Genomic DNA, 15038 nt, shown 5'->3' on the forward strand with positions numbered 1-15038 from the left:
AACAAGGTAACAGTCTATATTTTTCACTTAACAGGGGCTAAGTGGATTTTGCAGTTACCAGTTGCATTAAATGCACCAAATAAAGCTCCTAAAATTGATACAAGGCTCCACCTTAAGTTTTCCAGGTTGAAACTGTGCATAATTTTAAAGTGGTTTTCTTATGTTTACTTATTTTTTAAACATAACATGAGGAAGGTGTTAAGATTGGTGTTTATAGCTCAATGGAATAAGTATTCCAGATTTTGGGGGAGGGATGAAAAGAGAGAGATTCAGATCCTTCACCAGTATCCCCCTAACTTGATCATAGCAGATTAATGCTGTGCTTTGTGGATGTGGGTAGACAATAATACCAGCCTGACTGATCTTTCTGCACCAAATCCCACTGAGTTATCTGGTCCCATTGGCTGATGAAGAACCATTAGGCGAAGACCACTGGCATCATCCAGGGTTATGTTCTTCAAGCGATTGACCAACCCGACAGGTCATGGAGCTGCAACAGCCTTGGGGCCCTCTCAGACTCACCAAACATTACAAACACTGCACTAGCTAATGTGCTGATTAAGAATCACTGAGAATTCCACCTCCTTTCCAGCCTGTAGCTCAATGCCATCCTGAACTTATTTCATGTGGAAAAAGAGCTTCTTGCTATCTCATACATCCTAGTTTATGAAGCCAAACTGATCTTTCACACACTCCACAGTGGCCCTATGCAGAAGAGTGTGTGATGTTGCAGGCCATAGTCTGTGCATTTTGGCCCAGGACACACAACTGGAATTTCACACTCTCCCCTTTCTGTTGGAAATCCCTTTTGTTGGCCATTCCAACTACACAAATGGATAAACATTGCCTTTCATATCCCCTTCACCCACAATCTCAATTATTCCTTGGTACTCAGTCAGTGTTGGATCAACACTACTTAAGAGGGAAATAATTTTACCAGAGTAGATGGTGGGATCAGCTTCTTTAGTTATGCCATGCATCAAGTGTGTTTTGGTGACTTTTTCTGCGCGACTTTGTTGCCTCTGCCTTTAGACAAGCTATACTTGACCATGTCCCCTAGTACCAGGCTATGATATCACCAGAGAACTCACTGTAATGGAAAAATATTTCCTTATCATGATTGGATGTTTCAATAAATCCAAAATTATCCTTCAGAGTTGCCACATAACCCATATAACTCCAAGAGTCTCTTGGAGTTAGATTTATGACCTAAAAATTGCACCCAGGTTGCAATCTGCTGTCCAGGCCTCTGTCACTAATACTAAATTCAACCTTGTATCCTATTTGAGGAGAAGGAGATCTGTCCACATCCTTGGCTTGAAAAGCAATAATCAATTTCACCCCACAATCATCATAAGCAATAACACTATCCTCAGCCTCCTTTTCTTTGTCTTTATTTGGTATAGTGGTTTTAGGATTGGGAAAAGTGGCTTCTTTTTGTTTAGTGCCCAGAAAATGGCGATCTGAATGGGAGTGGAATAAAACCGTGCCTTTGGGAAGTTTTTAATCCTAATAGCATGATTTCTTTGGGCAGAGAGCATATCAGGAACGATAGTAAACTCTACTTCATCTACAATGTGGAGCTGGTTTCCATCCAGAATTTCACTACAGTGGAAGAACATTGGGGCATCATGATCCACACACCTGATGAAACCAAAACCATCTCTCATGGCAGCAATTACACCCATTTCTTTGGCTTCATCAGTGAACTGAAATGTATTTGCTAGAACTTCCATGTTGGTTGCTCATTCTAATCTCAACATAAGTCTGTTAAAATGTTAAATCTAATATGGTCGCCTTCCAACAGGGTTAACTTGGATTTTTTTATCTTTGTCTCCAAAGGGAAGTTTTTTAGGAATCATATAGTCAACTTTAATGCGTCCTGGCAGTGGGTCATTCTGGTTTTTACTGGGTACTTTGGAGATAACTTTGGATACAGTTCTTTCAAAATGTTCAATGCTGATATCTTAAAAATGGCTGTTCCTTGAGGCAACAGTCTGACATCTGTTGCAACTTCATTACCATTTCTGTCCTTGATTGTGACTTCTATTTCATTTCCAGGCTTTAAGGTGTCTAAGTCACATTTAAATTCACTATAGTGAAAGAATATAAAAGCCAAACACCTTCTTCATGGCACAGACTACTCCCTGACAGCGGGCTTTTTTTTTTTCCTCTCTCATAATGTTTCAAGTACTTACAGTACCTATATGTGTATTGTTATCAATTACAAAGTTTATTTTATCTCCAGTTTCCAGGTGAATGTTCCCTTCCACATCTTCAGGGGTATAAGTCAGATAAAACACTTCATGCCCATTCATTTGTTCTTCAGGCATGATTTCTTGTTTTATCTTCACCAGTTTAACAGCAATGGGATTCCCAGTCTGCCAGTCAGAATTTGAAACTTCAAATTCAACATCATCTTTGACTTTTAAGTCCTGAAGGTTGCCATTATACTATGAACAGTGGAAGAAGAGTCTAGCCTTATATTTTGAATAAATCCATACAAGGTTAGCAGTTTTTTGGTAACCCCAGTTTCACACAGTGCGGCTGAAGTACCATGGGGGTACCATTGCGTCCCTTGTTTTAGAGAAGGTTTGGTTCAAAACTAATTTTGCAGTAATAATCAAATATTGCACTTCCAGTAGTATTTGCTGATTCTTCTGTTTCAGCACCTGATTCAAAGGATGAAAGTTGTTAATATTAAAAAAAGAAAGAGGGAAAGAAAATGACCTATCAAGCTAATGAAGAATATAGCTGCTGCTGCACTGGGAAATCTCACAGTACAGCACTGAAGAAAGCAAAGCGTACTAGCAGCATTGGGAAGTGCTCTTTCAAAGCTGTTGAGTTGTCACAAACTCCTTGTTTCAGATCAAGTGTTGTATCTTCAACTTAAGTGTACTCTTCTTTGATCTTGGTTGTTTCAAGGCTTGTTCTTTGCCTGATCTGAACTTGAAGTGGCAGTTTCAGGTGGTAAAGTCTGTTCTGTTAGACTTCATACCAAACAGCTCAGCACCCCCTCTCCAGTGCTGCCATAAGAAGCGTGGCCTGGTATGCAGGCTGGTTTTCCTTTTATGTTTGGTGTTATTTGGATTTGGTTTAAGAAATCCATACCTATGTTTCCCATCTATTTCCAGGTTCTATTTCTGTGTTCTATTTTGTTCTATTATTCTATTTTTATATACTTATATAGATATAAGAAGTTTTATAGTAACTATTAGAATCAGGCAATATTCCCTTGAATTTTGTTCTTTCTCAAGACTGCTTGGTTATTCTAGGGGCTTTGCATTTCTACATACATTTTAGTATTGGCTTATTAACTCCTATATAAAACCTGTTGAAACTTTGATGGAATTTTATTGAATCTATAAATTAACATAGGGACTAATAATACCTTCAAAATCTTGAATCTTCTAACTCACATTGCTATGGTATACCTCCTCAATTATTTAGGTTTTCTGCAGTTTCTCTCAGCAGTGTTCTGTACTGTTCTATAATATTCTACATAGTGGTTTTCAATGTCTTTTGTTAAATTTGTCATGTGGTTTGGATTTTTTTTTCATGCTACTGTGACATGTATTGATTTAAAATTTTTCAATTTCCCGTGTTCACTCTTAGTATAAACAAACACTAATATTAGATCTGGTAGCTTTTTTTTTTTTTGGAGGTATCTTTTGGATTTTCCAGGTATACAGTTATTTATTGTGCAAATAAATACAGTTTTATCTTTTCTTTAATAAATTTCATGGTTTTAATTTAAAATTTAATATTATATCAGATATAACCCCAGTGCAACCTGAACAGAAGTGCTGAGAGTAAAATACTTGCCTTTTTTGGGGGACTGTAGTGACCAAGTGTTTAATATATTAATAGTAAGTGTGGTGCTTGCCTGAGAGTTTTGTGTAGATGTTTTTGTTAGAGGAGGTCATCAAAGGATGTGACTGCCAAACGACACAGGAGCTGGGCCTGGGCAATTGAAACTTCTTACCGTCTCCCCTGTCCTTGGAATGTATAGTTCACTTACTGTTCCCATAGCAGAATCTGTTTGTTTTCTTTTTTTGCCTTTTTAAATTTAGTTATTTTTATTGTTGTTCAAGTCCAGTTGTCTCCATCTTCCTGCCATGACTTTACCCCACTCACCCACCCTCACCTCCCACCTTCAATCCTACCCCCCTTTGGCTTTTTCCGTGGGTCCTTTATGCATGTTCCTGATGACTCTTCTTCTTTCCCTCATTATTCTCCTCTCCCCTCCCCTCTAGTTACTGTCAGTTTGTTCTTTATTTTAATGTCTCTGGTTATATTTTTCTTGCTTGTTTGTTTTGTGGGTTAGATTCTACTTATAGGTGAGATCATATGGTATTTGTCTTTCACCCCCTGGCTTATTTCACTTAGCATAATGCTCTCCAGTTCCATCCATGCTGTTGCGAAGAGCAGGAGCTCCTTTTTTCTTTCTGCTGCATAGTATTCCACTGTGTAAATGTATCAGAGTCTTTTTATCCACTCATTTACTCATGAGTACTTAGGTTGCTTCCAGCACTTGGCTATTGTAAATTGTGTTGCTATGAATATTGAGATGCATAGGTTCTTTTGAATTGATGTTTCAGGATTCTTAGGGTATAGTCCCATCAGTGAAATTTCCAGGTCAAAAGGCAGTTCCATTTTTAGTTTTCAGAGGAAGTTCCATACTGTTTTTCACAGTGGCTGCACCAGTCTGCATTCCACCAACAACGCACTAGGGTTCCCTTAACTCCACAACATCGCCAGCACTTGCTGTTTGATTTGCTAATGATGGCCATTCTGACCAGTGTGAAGTGATATATCATTGTGAATTTAATTTGTATCTCTCTGATGGCTAGTGATACTGAGTGAGCATCCTTTCATATGTCTCTGGGTCCTCTATATGTTGTCCTTGGAGAAGTATCTGTTCAGAATCTGTTTCAAGGATGTTGCATTGAGAGAGAAAGGTGTTGTTGAGACCATATGAGACTGAATATGTGGTTTAACTCAATTAAGGCCTCTGGATAAACTTTTAAGATTGTGGCCAACAGAGGCAGACTTCTACTTGCCTTGCAGGCACCTAAGACAAGTCTTGTAAATTCCCTTGGTTAATAAACCTGTTGGCCACCTACTAATCTGAAGTGGTCTGCCACTTGGGTCTCTCCTTGCCCTCCATGTACAGGGGACAGTTTGTGACCCAACTTTCATCAAATTGAGGATATTTCTTTCATTTCTAGTTTTTGAGAGTAATTTTTAATAACCAAGAAGTGGTATTGGATTTTAACTACTATTTTTATTGCATTTATTGAGATTTTACAGTTCCTCCTCTTGAATTATTGGAATTAATCCCTCCTTTCCTGATGTATTATGCTTGTAAATATGCATTTGGATTGATTTGTTAAGTTTGTTAAGTATTATCACATTTATGTTTATGAGGATGTTGGACTGTCATGTTCTTTCTCTATAATGTCATTGTCAGGTTTTGGTTTTTGAATATTTTTGGTTTTAAAAAGATTTGGAAAGTGTTCTCTCTTCCTCTATTTTCTGGAAAAATGTGTGATATTGATTTTTTTTCTATAATGTTTGATAGAATTTACCAGTGAAGCTGTTGGGAATAGAGTTTCCTTTTAGGAACATTTTAAATAATCAATTTAATTTCATTAACAAATATAAAGCTATATAAATTGTCAGTTTCTTCTTGTTTTTGTTTTGATAAGTTGTGTGTTCATGGAACTATTCCACTTAATCTGCACTATCAAATTTATTCGACTAAAGTGTTAATTATACTTCCTTATTATTTTTAATGTCTGTAACACCTGTGTTGATAATGCCATTTATTTTTTATCCACCTTTATGTTTAATTGTTTCAGTATATTAGGCATGTTAATATATGTACATTCGGTTCAACTCTTTGTTAAATATGTGAATATCTCCTGTGCTGGGGACAGGGCACTAAACAAATGATACAAAAGTAGCTGCCCTCAATCATCAAGCAGTTCACTTGCTATCTTGTACTTTTCTTACACACACACACACACACACACACACACACACACATTTTATTGATTATTCTATTAAGTTGCCCCACTTTTTTCCTCCCCTTTATTCCCCTCTGCCCGGCACCACCTCCCAACCAGGATTTCCCCTCCCCCCTTAGTTCATGTCCATGGGTCGTACATATAAATTCTTTGGCTTCTCCATTTCCTATGCTATTCTTAACCTCCCCTGTCCATTTTGTACCTACTATTTATGCTTCTTACTCCCTGTACCTTTCCCTCCATTCTCTCCCCTCCCCCTCCCCTCTGATATTCATTTTTGTGATTCTGTTCCTGTTCTAGTTGTTTGTTTAGGTTTTTTTTTTTTAGGTTCAGTTGTTGATAGTTGTGAGTTTGTTGTCATGTCATTTTTTTCTTAATGTTGGTTGTGTGTTTTCCCTCTCTGTTTTAAATCAGAACTGCTAGGGATTTATCAATTCTGTTATCTTTTCAAAAAGCTAAATTTTGTTCTTATTTACTATCTTTTATTGTCTTTTTTCCATTTTACTGAGCTTTATTATTTTATTTATAATTTTAATATATATTTAATTATATTTAATATTTTATTTGTTCAATTTATCTTAGGTTTATTTATTTATTTTCTCTAATTTCTTAAAGTAAAAGTTTTGATCTTTTATTTTAAACTTTCCTTGTTTTCTAATATAAACATTTAAAGCTATAAATTTCCCTCTTAATACCTGATAAGCAGCATTTTACAAAGTCTGACATATTTTGTTTTCATTATTAAGCTATAACTTGTGATTTTCTCATTGACCTCTAGATTATTAAGAGGTGAATGCTTAATTTTCAAATAGTTGGGGATTTTCTAGGTACATTATTGTCATTGAGTTCTAATTAAATTCCTTTGTGGTCAAATAATATATTTTATGAATTTCAGTACTTTGAGAATTTTGAGGCTTAGCTTATGACTTGTTATATGGTCTATCTTGGTACATATTCTAAGTGTATTTGAGAATATTGTATCCTAGAGTTGCTGGGTGAGTTGCATTATAATTTGATTAAGACAAATTGGTTGGTAGTGTTAATCAAATTTTTATTTAAATATGTATTGATTATTTGATCTAGTTGTTTTAGCAGTTGTTGATAGAAGGATATCTAACTCTCTAGCCATGATCGTGGATCTTTTTCTTCACTTACTTTTGTTAATTTTTCTTCATTTACTCTGTGCTCTGTTTTAGGTTTGTACTCAACAAGACTTGTTGTTTGCTTGATAAATTAACTATTTTATCATTATGAAATACCTCTCCTTGTTCTGAGACATATTCTTGCCTACTTTCTTGAATCCAGGAGACTGTGCCTTTAACCCTACTTACTGCTTTTTATTTTTGTTACTTTTTAGGTATATACAGATATTAATTTTGTATTTGGGAATGGTTACATCTTTATAGTCTTTCTTTTTACACTTTACCAACTCTTTTTGGAATATCAATCAGGGTGGGCTGAGTATATGTGTATATTTGTGTGTATGTATGTGTAGTTCACAGAAAGAGTTTACCATGCAATCTGACTGGAAGTCTTGTGTTTTTATCTGTAAGGTAGGGATAATAATATCTCATTTATAAGCTTCCTACAAGCCTTAAATGATATAAGGAATGTAGGTTGCAGGGAAAGATATCTGACATATGAAAGGCTCAGTACATATTATGGAGCATTTTACTATAACATTGTCATTCAGTTATTGCAAAATGGTAGATAAGAGCATGGGGAGATAAAAATTTCATCACGTTCTGAAAACTGCATCTGGAATATTTGTTTCTGAGAAAAATCTGTGTGAGGTATAAAAAGTGTGGGATAGGGGTTCTTGCTTTGTCCTATGGATTTTTTGGAAGAACTATTAATCTTCTGGGCAGCCATTCAATGAAAGGCAGCATTGTGAGATAATTTTCCGTGTGTCTTTTGTGTTTCTGCATGTATTATGATGTGAGTCACTGGATTCCTTTCATTCTGAACTTTTTAAGAATGTACAGTGAACAGCTATACAAATTGCTACCTAATATCATTTCAATTTAGATTGAGAATTTCTAGATTCTTCTTGATTAATTTTTCATATACCTCACTCTCAAAAGGGAGCTCCAATCCTCCAGGCTTTCATGGGTCCCACCAGATGATAGAGATAAAACAATATCCTTAGGGACAGCTGGGGGGAAGGAGCTCAGGATTATGCTCAAAGGCATATGGTGCTCTCATTTGGCCAGGTGGTAAGAGTTCTTGCCGGTGTTACTCATTCAAGTGGACATTGGGGTTCTCTCACCAACATCCATTTTATGCCTCTTCAAATCTAAGCAGCAATGATTTTGTTGGGATTGAACTAAGCTGCTTCTTGTTCAGTAATCTTGGGTCTTCTCCTAAATACCCCATATGAATTTTTGAGTTGGAGAAGAGGCATATGAAATTTCAAAACAATGTATACATTAAACATTGTTTGTAAACCCTAGGCAATGTCAACTTGTTACTGCTACCTCAGCCCCAGTTTGTGAGATCTCTTTGATTGAAATCCTTAGAGGTTCAGAATTCAAAGAAAGACTGTTCTGTCTTTTAAAAGTATATATTTTATTGTGATGAAAGCTCTCAGAATTGCCTCTTGTGCGCAGCTGTCTCTTATTTGAAATGTGTGCTTGATATTATTTTTCTTTCTCTGGTTCAGCAATGATTTCATAGGAACATTAGTTGTCAAATTTTCCGTTCTCATTCTCTTTGAAACCCCTCCCTCCAGCATTGCCTCTTTGGTGATGAGAGGGGTACCATGAAGAGCTACTGGCAGACAGATGATATTTTATTTCTTTTTTACTCTCACTTTATTCACAATGATCATTGAGTTAGTTTTACTAGATGAAACTGGAGCCGTCTCTGCAAGCAATTAAGTTGTGTTAACCAAACAAATGCGCTGACTGTAATTTCCACATGGCACAGTGTTTCACATTTACTGCAGCTTGGGTTTGAGAAAAATCACACTTTAAAGTGACATGAAATGAGTTTTACAGAACTGGCAGGAATACAATCAAGTAGGCAAACTTGTACAGAAATCAAGTAGGCAAACTACTGAAATAAAAAATAAGTGTAAGAGAAAATTATATGGTGAAATAGGAATGGAGAGAAAGAAAGGGCAAATCACACATTTTTTAGAAGTGATAAAAAGAAGAAAAAAATAAAATATCAAGATTGAGGAGTTGTAATAAAAGGAGGAAATATCAAGATAACAACTGTATTTTCTAAACAGATTCTTTTTAGGATGGCAATTTGGTCATTGAGCACAGCCAGAGTTCTGTATTCCAATGATAAAAATGTGTCTTATTTTTATTTCTCTAGGGTACTTTTTGTCATTCGACAATAATATCTTAAAAACATAATTTTAAGAGGAATATTCTCTTAATTTATATATTTACATATGTAGTGAGTACCCTCGAAAATGTTAATGTACTGGCGCTGCTGAGCCTGAAGGTGAGTCTCTGAAAGCTGGTAGGTTACTGATGACACAAAGAAGCTAGTATACAACCCAGAAGGTCAATCAACCTTAACACAGTGTTTTCTGACCCTGATACTAGATGATAACTGGTTTACTTAAGAAACAACTTTCTAGTCATTTTTGTCAGTTTTCTGAATGATGACACAAATAAATTGTGCCTGTTCTTATTTACTGGTATTGGCAGAAGAATAAATGTCAGTGTGTACAAAAAATATGCAAATACATTTTTAAGATCTTATTTGATAATGATTATAAATACATATTTCAGGCTTGATGACCTTAAAGAAATTCTGGGTAAGTTTAGCAAAGGGTAGGATGTTGTCAAACAAACAGACATAATGAAGAAATTTATAGGCATGTAGGGAAGAAGATTGTTGGCACTTTTTAGTCAAATTGTTGTATAGAAATGAGAAACAGCAAAACTATGGGTAGTAAGTAGAGTATTCAAATTTTACATTCCATAAAGGAGCAAAGTTACATTGTGAATGGGTTATAAAATGAGGAGAAAAATTACAGGAAACTTAAATTTAACAGACTATAAGTGGGCTTAGGGAATGTTGGCCTGCAATTTCATTCTTATTGAATATGGACATTTAATGGCATTAGAACTATTTTTACTTTTTCAAGAGCTGTTTCTTCTCTTCTGAAAGTAAGTATTTATCTCAGAAAATTAGAATTTAAAACACTATGAAAATAACACTAAAATATGAGCCTTAACAAATGTGATGATCAGGAATTTTCAGTGGACCCTAGGTGAGAATTAATCCCTGAGAAATAGCAGTAACTAAAGATCAGGGAGGTTTGTAAATCAGTGTAGGACTGGGCTGCAGAAAAATGTAGTGGGACCAGGACAGGATTGAGAGACCAAATCTTCTGGTCAGAGTGAAAGCTCTGCTAATTACTCACTGTCTGTACTCAGTTTTGAAAAGTCCACTAACATATCTGAGTCTCAGTTTCATCGTGCATAAATGTGATACTTATATTGTCTTCCTACTTGTCAGGATTACTTATAAAATCAATATTTTTGTCCCCACCAAGGACTACAGTTCATTGATTCTAGTACCTTTTAAATCATCCTTCATCACTTTGCTATCCTTTATTTCTTCCTTATTCAGGAGAGATTCCAAGACCTGTCATTGTAACTATACCCTTTTGTATGTTCTCAACTCCTTTACTCTTCTTCTTGCAACTGTTTGGCAAAACCATCGCCCTGGTTAAATCTAACTCTCTACATACTTTGAACTTCGTGAAACTGAATGTATCTAAGAAATACAAAATTATGTGGTTTTACTTTAAATTCATGACTTTTAGTTTTAAGTATCTGTAGTGGTTCTATGATAATCATATTAAACTAATAATTTTAATTTTATTTCTTAGTTTCTGTCTAGTTAGATTTCGGTACTAAGATTATGTTAATGTCACAAAATGTTAACTTCAAAGAGGGAATGTTCTTTCATTTTCTATTGTCTTTAAGAATTTCTTTATTATGGATGTAATGTATTCTCGAATGTTTGCTAGAATTCATCTGTAAAACTAGGTTTAGTGTGAATTTTGTGAGTATGTGTTTGTGTGTAGATTTTAAACTATCAATTCAAATTTTAAAATGATTATAAACCTTTTCAAGTTTTTTATTTCTTCTTGAATTCAGTTTTATAAGCTACATGTTTTTTAGAAAGCAATGTTATTTCAGTTGTATATTCAGTTTGAATGGCATTAAGTTATGCATAGTATTTTATTTTTTAAATACCTATGCTATCTGTAATATTCCCCTCACTTGATGTGTGATATTTAATTTTACCTTCTCTCTTATTTTTTATTATCATTTTCTCCAAATTTGAGTATTTTATGTCTTTAAATAAATACCCAGTATTAAAATTACTCTGTAATATTTCAAAATATATGTTTAAAAATTAATTTTTGTTTTTGTCTCTCATTCTATGATTTTTTTCTGCTTTTTTTTACAACTTAACATTAATGTTTGGCTCTCTGATTTTCCATTTTTCATTTTCCAATAGACACCTTTAAGGATAGAAATGTTACTCTAAGTACTACTTTGGCTGTATACCACTATATTTGATATGTATCATATTTGGTACATTTAATTATAAATATTTTCTAATTTATAATATGATTTCATCTTTAATTCATGACTTTTTAAGAGTACATTAATCTACATATGGATTTTTAAAAGTTACTTCCTAAACTTTAAAAATTAATTTCTAAATTAATTTCATCTTTGTCAGAGAATATGGCTTATTATCGATACTAATTCTTTGATATACATTGAGATGAGTTTGATGGCTTAACATGTGATGATTTTCTAAAATTTTCCAGTGTTCTTGAGAGAAAATGATCTCTTGTTTTGGGAATAGTTCTGCATGTGTCCCTGGATACAGCTTCCTAATTGTGTTCCTCATTTTTTGGTCAGCTTATTGAGTCAGTTACAGAAAAAATATGTAAAAATCTTCTACTTTGTAGGTGAATTTGTCAATATTTTAATGATTTTCTGTTAACAGTTCTTTATGTACCTTGAAACGGTGTTATTAAATGCATTATCTTGTTAATTGCACTTATCATTATGCTATGTTCTTTTTGTCCTTAAGAATGCTTTCTTTTTTACAATCTATTTTTTATAATATTAATATAGACCTCTACTTTGGTGAATATGGGAGACATTGCTAGTTTCTTTTCTTTAAAAGTTTTTTCAAAAGATTTTATTTATTTTTAGAGAGAGGGGAAGAGAGGGAGAAAGAGAGGGAAAGAAACATTGATGTGAGAGACATCGTTTAATTGCTTCTCATATATACACCAACCAGAAACTTAACCTGCAACCCCAGCATGTGCCCTGACTGGGAATCTAACCGCTGACCTTTGGCTTTGCAGGATGATGCCCAACCCACTGAGCCACACCAGTCATGGGAGCACTGCTAGTTTCCTACTCAGTATTTAGCCATTTATTCTTGTGAACAGAACTCCATTTCTGCTTGGTTGCAATAGGTCCAGATAAAATACCCTGTCATCCAGCCTCTTTTGTAGCCAGTAGTAGCCATATGCCATATTAGATTGAATCACATATTGTACTTATTTATGTGTGTAAGCATAATTGATGATCAGCAATTTTATGTGATTGAACCTAATATTTTTGGCCAAGAAGATGTAAATACAAACAATTAGCTTTTGTGAAGGCTATTTTAAAAGAGGTATATTTTGCTGGCTGGCTTATTCAATCTTCTGCCCTTTTCCTTTTTCCATCATTTCTTCTCCTGAGGTCATCGACCCAATGGCTGGCATTGCAGTGGATTAAAAGATTGAAAGATGCATCTTAAAGAGGGCAGGTGGAAGAATAGAAACTGTTTTTGAGGACTCAGCAATTGCACAAACCTTAGACTGTGTGTCTCTGTATATGTTATTACATGAGAAAAAATAAGCCTTTATTTAGTTAAGCTAGCCCCTACTCTTCTCTTGCCCTAATCATTGCTTTTGTTGATCACTACCCACAACTAAGTAAATGGCTCTGAATAAATTGGGCTAGTTTGCTTTATACAGGTTGTCTCTAGTCCTTGGTTCTCCAGATTGAGAGAGAGGGAGATTCACTCTTGATTGACATGAACTTGTGATGCTATTAGAAAGACACACGCTAAAGAATAATAAGGGACCGCTGCCTTTTTTACTCCTCTCCAGACACAGGAGAGGCCTTTACATGCCGTTGTTCACAGGGAGAGAGGACCCCAACTAAAGCTGCCCATTTCTCAGGCCACTGGCCATTTCAATCAGGAGGTGTTAGAAAGAATTGTTGATTTTGCTTTCATTTACTTCCAGTGACAATTCATTGCTGCCTTTGGGAGGAGAGTTTTATGTTGTACCGTTATGTACAATGTCTGATCTGTAATATGACAGGTGTGTTTTGGGGATTAATGAGCTCTAGTATGCACGCTGCTGTTTCTGGTCCTGAATTTTAGGGCTAAGGACACAGTAATGGCTACTCTTCATTAACTTCCTCCTATGCGCCAGAATCTGTATTAACTCTTTTAGTTCTTACACCAATAGGTAGGTGATGTTATTAGTAGCATTAGAGGTTGAATAATTTGCCCAAATTCACCTGGTTAGGATGGGGCTGAACTGGGATGGAACTCTGGCAGCTGGACTCCAGAGCCTGTGCTATCACCCACACGTCCTGTTGGCCGCTTTGCTTGATCCTTGTCTCCCTTGAAGTTTGAACCATGTAAGTAAAGCAGCTGTGGTGTAGGAAAGAAAAGAAGAGAAAAGCAAACAGACATGAGCTGTTGGAGGGGAAAAGCCATTGCCGAAGAAGCTGCCAGGAAACAAAAGCAAGCCGTTCCCCGCCCAGTGCTCTGGCTTTACTCTCGTTTGAGTGTATCCAGAAGTGAAATTACCATTTCCATTTTTACTTCTCTGAGATTTTTTACAATAGCTTCAGGCAGGGATGGGTGAAAGTTTTTTCTCCATGGCCATTCTTTCATAAAAAATCTAAGGCCTTTCTCCGAGGTTCGGTTCCACTTTTGCTTCCATGAAGGAGCTTGGTATAGTAGAAAATGTGGTTTTCTGAAGCCAGACAGACTTGAGTTTATATGTCTCTTCAGTTACTTACCAACTGGTATGATTTCTATGACCTGGATAAGTCACTTGATCACTTGGAGCCATAGTCTGCTTATTTATCAAATGGGAATATTAATTGTTAGCACATTAGCTTGCTCATTCAGTCAGTAAATGTGTATTGATTGCCTGCTTTGTGCTGGTCACTGGCAGGTAATGTTTGGTCACAAGTAGGTAATAAATAATATTTGATCTTACACTCAGTGAACTTACACCCAGTGGAGGAGATAGATGAATAAACAGATAATCACCCTCCTGTGATAACTGCAAAGACTGGAATGAGTGCAGGCTGTTGTGGTGAGGATTATAGAACAGCTGGCATGTAAAAGGCACTCAGCAAATATGGGCTCTCATTTACTTCTTTCCCTTTTCTAAAGGAGCCTGCTGCTGTCAACCTCTCTGTCCATATGTGTGATTTTATTTCAGAAACCTGCCTCGAGGCTAGGGTGTCTTTTTGTGTTTAATGTGTAGGGTGGCTCAGAGGTGATGATCCTGTTTAACTACCTTTCAAAGCCAAATGAGGTGATTTGTGTCTGTAGTTTGCACCTTAGGCACCTATTCTTCACAGCAGTCTTCATGTGGTACTTTATACATGAATCTTAAATTTTCTCTAAAAGGGAAAAAATGTGAGAAGGGAAAGCTATAATAAGAAAATGCTAATGTTTTGAGAAAATAAGTTTGAGCTTTTTGCCTTCTCATTATTTACATATACTTAGAAAATTACTTACCCTGGTTTTTGTTGGCTGCCTACCAATAACTTCATTCCAATTTTAAATGTAAAAAAAAAAAAAACTTAAGAATTTGAGATTACTTTCTCCCAGAATTGATATTAGAGTTCGCCACTTCTAGAGCTTTGATTTGTGTTTTGTTGCCAACCAGACTCTCCAGTAATACAGATAAATACTCGTTGC

General features: G+C 35.5%; 1 pseudogene; it reads right to left on the reverse strand.

Moving 5' to 3' along the window:
- Positions 1-311: 311 nt before the first annotated feature.
- LOC129086088 (cold shock domain-containing protein E1-like) overlaps positions 312-15038 on the reverse strand; it is a 52244-nt pseudogene continuing 37517 nt past the window's right edge.

Source organism: Pteronotus mesoamericanus, unplaced genomic scaffold, assembly GCF_021234165.1.
Source record: "Pteronotus mesoamericanus isolate MK-2021 breed Mesoamerican mustached bat unplaced genomic scaffold, CSHL_Meso_final scaffold_36, whole genome shotgun sequence".
Classification (NCBI taxonomy): Eukaryota; Metazoa; Chordata; class Mammalia; order Chiroptera; family Mormoopidae; genus Pteronotus; species Pteronotus mesoamericanus.